A 12,482-nucleotide genomic window follows, 5' to 3' on the forward strand; every position below is an offset into this window, starting at 1 on the left:
TGCGTGTCCTCTCAATGCAACGCTCACGTTGTGCTACGAGGTGTAATGCGATCGAAAGCAACAGGGTCGTTCCAAAGATAATTAAGTCATAAAAACGAATGTATTCTACCTCGGTCACAACTGCTAAATGGTTTTGATGAAAACGTAAGTTGCTTGGCTTTTTGCGATTTGGCATATTCTCTTGATGTTCTTTCTCTGAGAGTGTTTAAAAAATACCCACATTTGTTATCAATTTTAGTTCGACCAGCATTGTTAATTTAGCCATTGTCGGAAACCTATCTACATATCCTTCTATTGTTTAAGAAGCTAGTCAAAATAAGAATGTTATCTATACCTCAAAATAATTTGCAGGATTTTGTTTACCAACAAAGTACAAAAAGCCGTATCTCTCATTCATTACGTAAAAAAAATCATAAATAAAAGTATAGAAACTGTTTAATCAACAGAAGAATACATTCGAGTGATTGTTATATTTGTTATTATGCTACAAAAATTGTTTAAGATCATGTTGCGGGTATGAGGTGGAAAAAGCTAACAACATCGCTTGTCGATCGTTCCAATGCAACGTGTGTGACGAGCTCTGGCGTTCAAAGTTTAATTCGGAGTAATTCAATTTAACGATGTGTTAATCGAGGGTAATAAATTTCAATGCGAAATTCTCATGCCATCCAGCTTCTGCGGTTCTTTTTCAAAGTGATCAGTGTTATTCCTGTTTCTCTCGTTCTATGCGCTATCATTATAATAACTACTTTATGTGTGTATTTGAAATTATTGAATAAGAAAAAGATTTGGAGCAGCCTGAATTTCTTTGGGTCTATTTATTTTTTCCCCGGTAGGAAAATATTAATTTGGTGGAGTTAAAGACAAATATCGGACGATGATGTACAAAAACGAAGCTTTATAGTCATTATTCATATCAAACTGACCTCCACAACATGATTGTGATGATGATGACCATGATTAATTATTGCCATACCTAGGTTGTTCTTTTACGAAACATGACATCCCGTATATAGTCCAATATTTACTATCCCCTGGATAGTTATAAAAAGGGGGTTTTATTTGATAAATATTGGTGTTACAGTAAACAATATTATTACTTTATTATTGTTATTCACTTGATTTCCCTTTTCTATTCGAATAACATGGGGGCATCTCATTTGCCGGCGGCAATGTGTCTCGTATATTAGCTATTGGTCAATTTATTTCTCACATGCGCTTCGAATCGATGACAACAGAGATATTGTTTTCGTTACTAAAATTGTGATAGAATAAATTATACATCCCACTTGTTGCTTCGAACGACGTTATGGCGTAGACATTATGAGGACGACATAAAATTAACTGCAACATAACGAAATCAAGTGTGTTTCAATTTTAACAAACTGAAATATATGTTTCAGCATTGTTTCACTGTTTTCATACAGCGTTCTAAGCATTTGTGTTAAGACGACAAAAAAGTTGGAATTATAAATTCTTTTCTCAATGGTTGCCCAAGGAATGTTCATGTTTAAACTATTAACTGGAAGAATCGATGCACCTCTATTGCTAAGTAATGTAAAATTTTATGTCCCTACTAGACCGTTAAGAACTCGACAATTTTTAATAACTGATTTTCGTTATCGTCTTTTCTGTGCTAGGGATCCGTTGTTATTGATGAATTGTTATGATCCAAGAATTTTAATTTATTTTCAACTTTTGTAAACCTGTCCTCTAGTGTACCGAAATGTACTAGTGTCATACGAGACTGCATTACGTCTAATTTTAGGAACCCATAGTTTAAGACATTAGTTGTATTTGTGCATATAGGCCATGGAGGCTCGATACCTTATCAATAAATAAATAAATAAATGAATGAATAAAATGAGCATACAACGTTGATCAATATAATAACTATGTTAAACAATATTTTATATTCTCGAGCTTTCATACAAAGCCACAGTCTTTCGGAGATTAAAATGTTGAAATGATTTTATGATAAAGCAATTCACATCAAATACATTATCTGCAACATAGCAAGTATGTACTAAAATTGTTTTCTAGGTCATTGCGTTGAGAAACCGCTAACTCCACAATTGAATGAAGGAATGAAAGACATTCATGTTACACAAATCTAGAAAGAGTCGTTATGTCGTTATGAGTTTTGAGTATCGTTCTGTTAGTTGTTGAATTTATCTGACCATTTTAATTTTGTGGCACATATACTTAACTAACATGTATAAGATATCTCATTAATAGATTTTGATTGTGTGTATCATGCTTGTGAACAATAAGCGAGAATTTCGCAGCGAGAATTTTAATATAATGTAAATTTATGTCACATTATTCCTTACACATTAAAATAATATCAATCATTAATAATGATATAAATTTATACCATTTCAAGCACTCAATTTTTTATCTCTTTATATTTCACAAAATAGAGTTAAATGTATTTAATCTGTATTTAATAAAACTCACTCAATATATTTTTAATAACCTTTTTTACGTAAAAATTGAGTTTGACTTGTTCAGTGTTGAGTGATTTCATTTTTTATTGCATGTTTTTGTCTCATTGAAGTCGCTTACTTTTGGCTATGAAAATGTAATGCTCGTCACATCGCCGTGTTTTGCGAGCATTATTCTCACCAACACTCTCAAATGAACCTTACACTCTATATTACGCTCTTCTCTTTTTCTATTCGTTTCTTTGCCTTCTTTCTCTATTTATTGGATTTGATGCAATGTACTTGAAATGATCCTAGGAACCATGTTCAGAAAACCATAACCATCTGTTTAACGGATATCAAACGAAGTTAGATAAGAAATGCTAAAAACAAATATGATAAATATATTAAAACGTGCTTTTAATTCACCAACACCAAAATAAAATTTCCTGAACAACGTATCTAAAATGTTTTTATTTCCTTTTTTTATGTTTTCATATAGATTACAAAAACACGTATGTACGTTCCTGTGAAGCTCGTTGCGTTAGGAAAACGGAGGACTTTGTCAGGTACTTAATTCTACCCTATTGTTTTCATCGATCACTCAACTCACTTAAAACATAACCTTTACTGCAAAATGGGAAAATAGCTAATAGAGATTGATAAAGTACAGACAACTTAAATTAATAGCTGTGTTCTCTATCCAAACCATTTAATATCTTCATCACACAAAACCATGCGTTTTATACAATCAGCCAGTCCCTCAAACATATTTTAGAACAATTCGCCGTATTATACGCATAACTAAATAGGATGATTGTAGCTACCATTTCTCTTTGGATCAAGTTTGGCAAACTGGTTGGATAGAACCGTGAACATTCGTTTATTTACATACATTTAGAGAATAGAGAATACACTTTCCTTTGAAGAGTTACCCGATTGCTACGGTTCACAATCTATGAGAACGGATCGTTGACAGCAGAGTATATGTAATATAAAGGTCGAGCCGAGTCGGTGAATTTGTTCACAAACCATGTGAAATATATGACAGTTTCAACAGAAATATTTTCAAACGTTTCATCGTACTATACGTTGGTTGGTTGGTTGTGTTGCATGAAGTATTCTAATTATATGTACTAATTTTACAAGTTTGGTACTTTTATTGTAAAAAAGTTAAATAATTTCAACAAAATACATAAAAATAGTGCAATCACCGAACATAATAATAGTATTGCCTGATATCATGACAAAACCATGTACAGTTCAAAATGGCAAAAGCTAGAAGGCTAGTATCCTGGTTGTGGTATCATGATGAAATTACGTTCGTAAAATGGAAATTTATATTTATACTACATTTCATACAGTAAAAGCACAATCACAATTAACCTCTACACGTAAAATGAAAAAGTGATAGCTTAGTAAAACAAAATAAACTATTTTGGTGGTTGTAGCAAAATTTTGTTGTTGTTTGACACTACAACCGTTATTCGTCAAGGCCAGCCTGTACCACTAGTGGGCTTGGCTTATACTGAGATATTGATTACCATAGTAGGATAGTCAGGCTAACGTATGAAGGCACCGTCTATTCGGGGATTCAACCCATGACGGGCAGATTGTTAAGTTGTACGAGTTAACGATTGACATTACGGCCTGATAAAGCTTCAAGAAAAAAGTTATTGAATTAGGTTTTTGTATTTCAGAGGATTGTAAAGGGATTATATGTCTGTGTTCTGCATGGATTCTGTACACTAAAATAACGACTGTTTTTGAATGTACAGCACAGAGTGTATAATTATTAATTAGCTTCGAACACGCAAATCGCTAACGCCATGGTGAGGGTATCCCGTATACATAAAATGCTTTGTCCATTATCACATGTAACAAATTATTCATCCTTCGCTTTCTAAAACATTACATGGAGCTCGTTAAAATAAACAGTAGAACTCAATATTCCAATCTCTCAGTATAACATATCCAGATACATACGGAGAAAGTGCCAATTATATTGCTTTCAATTGATCCTTTTACAATATCATTTGTGCTAGAGGTAAGGTGAGAATTATTCCAAATGTCCCAACTTTCACTTCCTTTGTTGAAGGTCTCATCTGGTGCCGAATCGGGGACAAATAATGTAGCTTTCTAATTTTAACCTTGAACCAACAGTAAAATAAGGCCATAGCTGGGAGACGGCAAAAGTGACCTTAGATGATGCAACTGTGAAAACACGATTAAAGTCAGCTTCAACACCACATGACAGGCATCTTGCCATTCTGATTCTTTATCCATACCAGGCTGTCTCATGATATGTTTGAAACATTTTACGTGCTGCTCAAGTTGATTTTGGTTTAAATGGTTTTCCTCTTCATTGGCATTCTTGATTTTTCTGGGTTTTTTTTCACTTGGACTTTTGCCGTGTTAATAGCACTTATATGTTTAAAGCACTACATATAAGTACTACTAACGAATAAGCACAAACCATGTCATGAAAAACAGGTCTTTGAAGAAGCCAAACGCACAACCTATTACGCACAACCTATTGCCTTGTACTGCGTAACTGTACATTGTGATCAATAGATATATTACATTAATAAAAACGATTACATAATTCTGAAACTATATTCTAAAATGGAATAATTGTTTACTAGTTTTGTAAACAAATTCGTTGAAAATTGATTGCAAAAGAATGTCGAAAAAAGATAGAAACGATAAAAATTGAAATATAATTAATATTTTTTAAGGATAAATTTTTTACATGTTTTTGACAACATGTGCTTTGCATATAACAAGTATTAGGTAAATTTGAGAATGCAACGAATTGTAAGATTATCCTAAACATTTACAATTTTCTATTTCCTTTTTGATGCAAAATATTTTTAATTAGCTAATCAGCTCATTTCAAATAATATTATAAATTATTTAAAACTTAGTAGACTTAGAACCTAGAAGGGGTGGTCTCGTGGCACAGTCGTCAACTCTTAAGATACGACGACTTAACAACATGCTCGTTGTGAGTTTAAGCCTCATATGAACCGTCCCTCAGTAGCAAATGCTTACTATCCGGCTAAGTGGTGATTAACAATAAGCCTCGAAAACCAAAATAATTCCCGATTCCAATAACCCTGGTGATATATAAATATCATGTATTTTTATCTTCTACACCTCTTTTATTTTAAATTTATTTTGATGTTTATAATGCTGATAATCATAGGCATCATCATACGGAATATATTATTCCACATCATCAATACTTTATTGAAATAAAATCTTCCAAATCATAGCTTGAAGCCTATGATGATATTGTCTCAATTTGTTACAAATCTAGCACTCAGAGCACATCTTGTATTTACTTAACATTTTCGTAAAGTCAATAAGTATATTTTAAAACATGGCAATCATCATTTTAATTCTTTACATTACCGAAAGGACGAATTGCGTTCTATACAAAAAACTTGTAAATTTATTATATTTACATCTAATATTGCTTTACATGTTATGTATGCTTTACATTGCGTTTTTTTCGAACGGAAACAAACGAAAAAGCTGGTTACTTACTATATTACTACTAAATTAAATGAGGTAGTCAATAATATTGCAAAAATGAATCAGTGGCACTATAAAACATTCAAGTCATATAGATAAACCTATTCGAGGATATATTTACTTGAAAAATTCCGTGACGATAACGCAACACGATATAGTTTACGAATAAAATTAAGTAACAAAATTATCGATGCTGTTTATTTTGTGTTTTAAAATATTATTGAAAGTATTTGCATTCAATCCTTGTTTCCTTATAAATTTATATTTAATAACTTATTTGTATATATATCTATGAGGTGACAGAGATTATGTACTACAGCCTGATTTTTTATTCCACGATTGTCTATAATTATGTTTCAATGTGTGTCGTCCTGTCTACATCTAATATGAATGACATGATCGTCTTGATCATGATTTCATGGTGTCACAATTCCATCCTTCAGCAAATTCAGCAAAGCTATTTGTCAACCATCAAATGCACGAAATGTATTCCATCTTCCTGAATGATCATTCTACGACGTTGACGATCACAACACATTGCAACAACAATCAGAGTGCAATCAACTACATTAATATTAGCAAGTCGGCTGTCAAGACAAGCAGATCATAAGAGTTATATTCAGCAAGAAAAAATCCTGCGAATTTCATCTCTATTTCAACAAACAGATCCCTTGCAAATCCACCGACTATTAATTCTACAAGCTATTAATAGCGTCAACTTGGTGAAATACGATAATGGCTCATACTATAATATTCACTTGCAATGGTTGTAAGAAAACAATTTTTTCCTCCGAGTATGGCAGAGTACGAAATGCATAATGAATGCATTTATTTACATCGAAATAACTTCATAACGGGTAATAACGGGTGGAAATATGGATCAAGAGAATATAATTAGATTATAGAAACATATATAAAGAACAATAGTGTAACAAATAATAAAATGAGTTTAGAGCCTCATTTTAAACCACAAAAATTGCTATAATACTAGGGTCATGTATGATATGACATAGCACGTCGAAAGATACCTTTTATTATTCAAAAAAAAATAGGGGTTTATTGTTTGATGTTCATTTGATTTGGATCACTTGTCACCCCTCACATGTTTCAAACTTGCGTACATTTATTTTGAGGTTGCATCCGCAAACGCTTCAGTTGCATTCTCATTCATTTATTGCCGCATGTTGCGCCGTCCCCCAAAAGTGTTCCCATTTCAAAAAGTCAGATGGTTATGGTTCCGTAGCGATTATGATTTGACTGTGAGTTTTATGTGTAGTTGTATGAATTTTGCTCACTTTTTTTTCTTACAGAATTATCTTAAATGATATTTAAATGTGTAAAAACAACGAAACGAGAAGATTTAATTATTCTTTACTATTACCACTTAAAAATAACAAAGCTAGACCGTTTCATATTCATAACTGAATGTAGTACATGATGAGAAATTACAATACCTTTTCATAGTCTTGAATTAGATAATATTCTCTAACGTCTAAAGTCCATCATTTTTAGGCCTACTGCATGGCAAGCAAGAATCACGGTTATGTCCAGAGTCTTATGATCTTTTGGAGAGTTTTATATTAAAGATGTAAAACTAAATCCCTTTGAACATACTCGTATAAAGTACATTCCATATTTATATTATTATGCTGGTTCAAACGCAATAGCAATTAAAACACATGGAAACGGCGTTGTACTTATTATAGCATGTGTTAAATCATACGCTAAAGGAATTCTTATTATTTCACGGTGGTAGATTTGGGCTATTTTATAATTGCAATATATGATGCAGCGCAAAACAGAAAAAGAGAAAATACTAACAAGTTAAAAATAAGTAAATGAGAAATATGGTACGCTCGAACGAAAATTCATATCAATTTTGAATTCGTTAGTTGAAATACCATTCATACAGTTGCAAAAAAAGTATATACAGTAAATAAAAAAGCGTCATTTTTGAGTGACCAACTAATTTAATATATTAGAGATAATAGTTGAAAAAACATTCTTCAATAACATACACTAAGGTAATGAAAAATAATTACCCTCTCCTAATATATTATTGTTCCTGCTGTATATATAGATATACATATTTTGGCACAACAACCGGTGTGGGTCAATGCCTGCCTGTACCTTTAAAGGCATAGTTATCAGCGACATAATGGTAATTAATAATTCCATAGAACCATATATAAAGGGGCAATTTTTTTTATTTATGTTTCTATGAGCTTTGATTACTAAAGGTACTAATCAACATAGTGAATGAACCAAAGAGCTATTCCAAATGGTCTTTTTAATAATCCCATATTTTTATACACAACAAGAATTAAAATTCTTTTTCAACACTTTTTTATGAAAAAAGCAATTCCTAAATGGGTACATTTCAAATTTCGTACGCGTAGTTCCATTTAATTTATCTTTAAACAAGGCAAAGTTTTTATGAAAATCTAAATGTCTCAATTTAAGAATATTAATGTTTTATTAATTACAAAAACATACAATTTTTTAAAATTTAATAATAAATACATTTGAAAATAGCTAAAATAAAATAAAGTTTAAAAAGAAAAGAGCTGCTTATATATTTTTTTAAATACGTAAAACTGCCCGCTTTGGCCTGCTTAACTACTTTATGCAGCAATTTGACATGTGAGGGCAAGATAGACATTGCTGATATGGGCTTTATAAAGCAAAATTACTGCATTTCGTGAGAGAATTGAGGACATTAAAAGTAATATTCGACTGAAAAGTTGGCACTATAAGGCCTTAATATTTGGCGCATCTTGCGTAGTCGGTCTAGCTCAGCGGTTTTAAACTGGGGGAGAATTTTGACTTTGTTGGGAGGATCTTCGATAAAAATTTAACAAAATGGCGATGGGCCAAAACTACAAAATTTATATTTTAAAAAGAAAGATAAAAAACGATTATTCATCTAATAATCAGCTAAAAATTGTAAAATTTTGTTGAAGCTATAAATTGTAGGGCCAAAACTCTCTATTAAATCCAGAATAAGATTATCAAGTAGCAAAATGATTTATCTGCAAAATCAGTCTATCAGATAATATGCTTAAATATGCACCAATCAACGATTTATTGAAAAAAACTTGAAATACCGGTTTTTCCAACTTAATACACCAAATATTTCCAACTTAAGACAATAGATGAGCCATCCAAAATGGCATATAGTGCTCATTAGAAGACTCAAATCTCTTTATTCAATTCTTGATTTTGACACCTTTGAGAATAATGGTACTATAGTACTACCGTCTACTTACGCGATTTAGCAATATGTCCCTCATAGGTTCAAGACTCGTAAGACGCGTAATACACTTGGTAACACTTGGTGATGGTATGGATACATGCATTTTTATGCGTAGCTAATGATTTTGGCTCGTTAAGAAGAATAATATGAGATTTTTTTTATAGAATTTGTATTTTACAGAATTCGTAGTATTTTTATAGAATTTGGCTCACTAAGTCACAAAGATTGCCGACTGCTGCTCTAAACTGACCACTATTGTTGAAACTGTAAATAAACTGATTGATAGGAATTTGGCGCGAGATCCCGAGCGGTTTCGGACACTCCTGAGGCAGGCCAAGACCGCAAAGCGGTTGTAGCGCCAGTTAAGTAAGTAAGTAGGAATAATAAGAAAAACAAGATAAGAGTAAAGGAAGAAAATAATTTGTCATGTTTCACTACTAATAGCAATGTTATTAAAATTGATTAATTAATAACAAAAAGTAAGCTGTAAAAAAATACTTTGCCTGAAGCTTTTTCTAGGTTATTCACTTGATTATGCTATTCATGCAATTGTTATTCCTCTGAATGTATGTAATTATGATGTGAACGATCCCTTATGAAATTTTAACAATCATGTTTTTTTTATTAAAAGTCATCAGATGCTTTCAATTCGCAATTAGACTGTAGTGATATAAGTTAAAATTGCTGTACTTTTGTAACTACATTTGTTAAAATTGCTGTAGCAATGAATGTGAATAAATATTAAAGATCACGTAACGAAAGATAACATTGTGGCATCATAGTCTAACAGAACGTGAAATAAAATATGTTTTTATAATCAGCATCTTTGATATCAAGATGGCGGTTCTTAACATTTCGTATATTTCATAGAATTTTTACACAGTTTTGGTCTTGGTTTAACAATTTGGCTCTTCGCGTAAAACTCTACGAACATTATTGTAGAATTTTGTTCTTTCGGTCATAAAGTTTGCGGACCGCTTGTGTAAACCTATCATTGGGGCCCTCCACGATTCTAGTCAGTTTTTTGTATGGAGTTTGACAGTTAGAGGCTGAAATCATGTAAACACTCCATACAAAACCACACAAAAAACTAGCCTGCACTTTTCAGTTTAGATTATTTAGATACCACTTAGATAGCTGCTTCAAAACTGCTATACAATGCAAACAGCTGACAGGATGAAATTTCAGCCTACGAACATAAAACGGAAAGGGCCCCATTAGTGACGCTTTGTTTACCTTACTCAAGGTTTTTTTTGTACCTTACTCAAGTTCAATTGCCAAATTATGGTATCGTTTAGTAACTCCGTAACATGCTATTTTGTAAATTACTTATCCGTAACATTCAATAGAATTATGGGGGGGTTTGGGGTAAATGGTAAATAAAAATGGGTTTCAATAGAATTATCTTTGAATTTGATGTCAACCTTTTCCAAGGTATGCTAATCGATGCTTCCAAAATGTAATCACTGTTTTAAGTATAATTTACAGTTAAGCATATGAGGTCGACTGATGTACAGTTTTTAAAAACATGTTCACTACGCATGAAGCAACTAAAAATAAGAGAATTATTATTGAAATTCCAAATACAATTACTTACTGTGTAACTACATAACCTCACTGCTTGGATGTGTTTTGTTGGATTGTTCATTAGTTGACAACTCAATACAGTATACGCTTGGTAATCCGCACTTGATTGAGTGCGGATTATCGAATGACGTTTTGACGTGTTTTGTTATTTATGTCGAGGTCCAAGAGTTAATTGTTACATTACATACATTTTCATGTTGTTCAAAGAATGTTTATAATTGAAAAAAAATGGAAAGATATTTATCTTTTTGATCATAGTTCACTACTTTTGATAGAACACTGTTCAGCTCATGAAGTTAATTGTCAAAAGTGCGGATTATCGAGGTGGTGATTATCAAGCGTGCGAATTACCGAGCGTGTGTAGTTGGGTTGTCATCCAAGCTACAAATTATTGTTTACAGAAAAAATTTCGGCAGTAACGCTGATAGTTCCGTGCAGATTTTATTTGTGACATTCTCGGACATTCTCAAACAACCAAATTATCAGGCTAGAATCGAATAGTTACCACGTAATCATATTCCAATCTATGAGGTCGTTTTATATTTAAATCGTGATGTATGTGTATATGCCAATCGTTTGTATCATGGGCGATGCAAATGCAACGGTTAAACACTGGTAAAAGAGATCTGGCATACCTTTATTGAATAACAGTATACATGCAAAAAATAACTAAGCAGTGCTATCAAATTGTCGACCTAATATAAAAATTATATGCACAAGATATATTTTTTTATTACAATCATCACATACAAATACAATTGGAATGAAAATACCTATTTTGATTTACTGGGTGAAAGTTCGGTAAAACGCAAATCATAAAATCGGCAAGAAGATATTTTATCAAAATATTTCTAACGCTAATCCAGTAAGAGGTTACGGTTCTTACTGTTCCTCTTCACCAAAATATGGTTTTTCCATAAAAGTCTTGCGAACTTTAGGGAATAGAAAAAAATGCTCATGTGAGTGTCTACTGTTGGAAATTTAATAACTAGTTATACCTTTAAAACTGATTGTTCGTGTGATATAAAGATCAAATTATTTATGTTCTTTGTGTCCGGGAAAACGTGACCTTTTTAAATTCAAAGTTCTGTTAGATGAAAAACAAATACAACTATCTCCGAAACTACAGGCTTTTACGGTTTAGTGTTCAAATGGTATTATTGCATTTCTTTTTCTTATTTTTTCACATGTTTACATGGCATTAAAAGCAGTGGTCACGGTTTGTTGCGGTGTTTTTGAGGCAGTAAAATATTTGTTTACAAATTTTGAGTCACAGCTCTAACGGCTAACGTATGAAGCGCATAACAAAGTATGATGGAAAATTAAGAATTGTTTCTTCTGTTTGCGGATTATTTTTGTCGATAATAAGAAAAAAAGAATAGGAGAACAAGAAAACGATTTAAAAAACTAAATTGATTTGTTGAAAATTTTCTAAAAAGAATGAAAATTTTCAGAAGGTTTCTGATCCGGAAAGTTGTATAAATTGTCAAATGTTAATTTTTAAAGTAGGAATTAAAGACGAGGTTATACAATGTATGTTGGCGACAGCAACTCAGTGTAAAATTTGAATAAGACTCTTTTTATGACGTATTACAGATATTTTTTATTTCAGATCATACATACATCCTCATTTGAGTTGTAATGCAAATAAAGGCATTTGGTTTTTCGACGAA

The 12,482-nt window shown here is 31.9% G+C and overlaps 1 protein-coding gene across 9 annotated transcripts in view; it reads right to left on the reverse strand.

Annotated features, from left to right (window-relative positions):
- The window catches only part of LOC121590435 (homeotic protein antennapedia), a 94,143-nt gene that overhangs the window by 32,463 nt on the left and 49,198 nt on the right, over window positions 1-12,482 (reverse strand). The gene's annotated exons all lie outside the window — the stretch shown is intronic.

Source organism: Anopheles merus, chromosome 2R (genome assembly GCF_017562075.2).
Source record: "Anopheles merus strain MAF chromosome 2R, AmerM5.1, whole genome shotgun sequence".
Classification (NCBI taxonomy): Eukaryota; Metazoa; Arthropoda; class Insecta; order Diptera; family Culicidae; genus Anopheles; species Anopheles merus.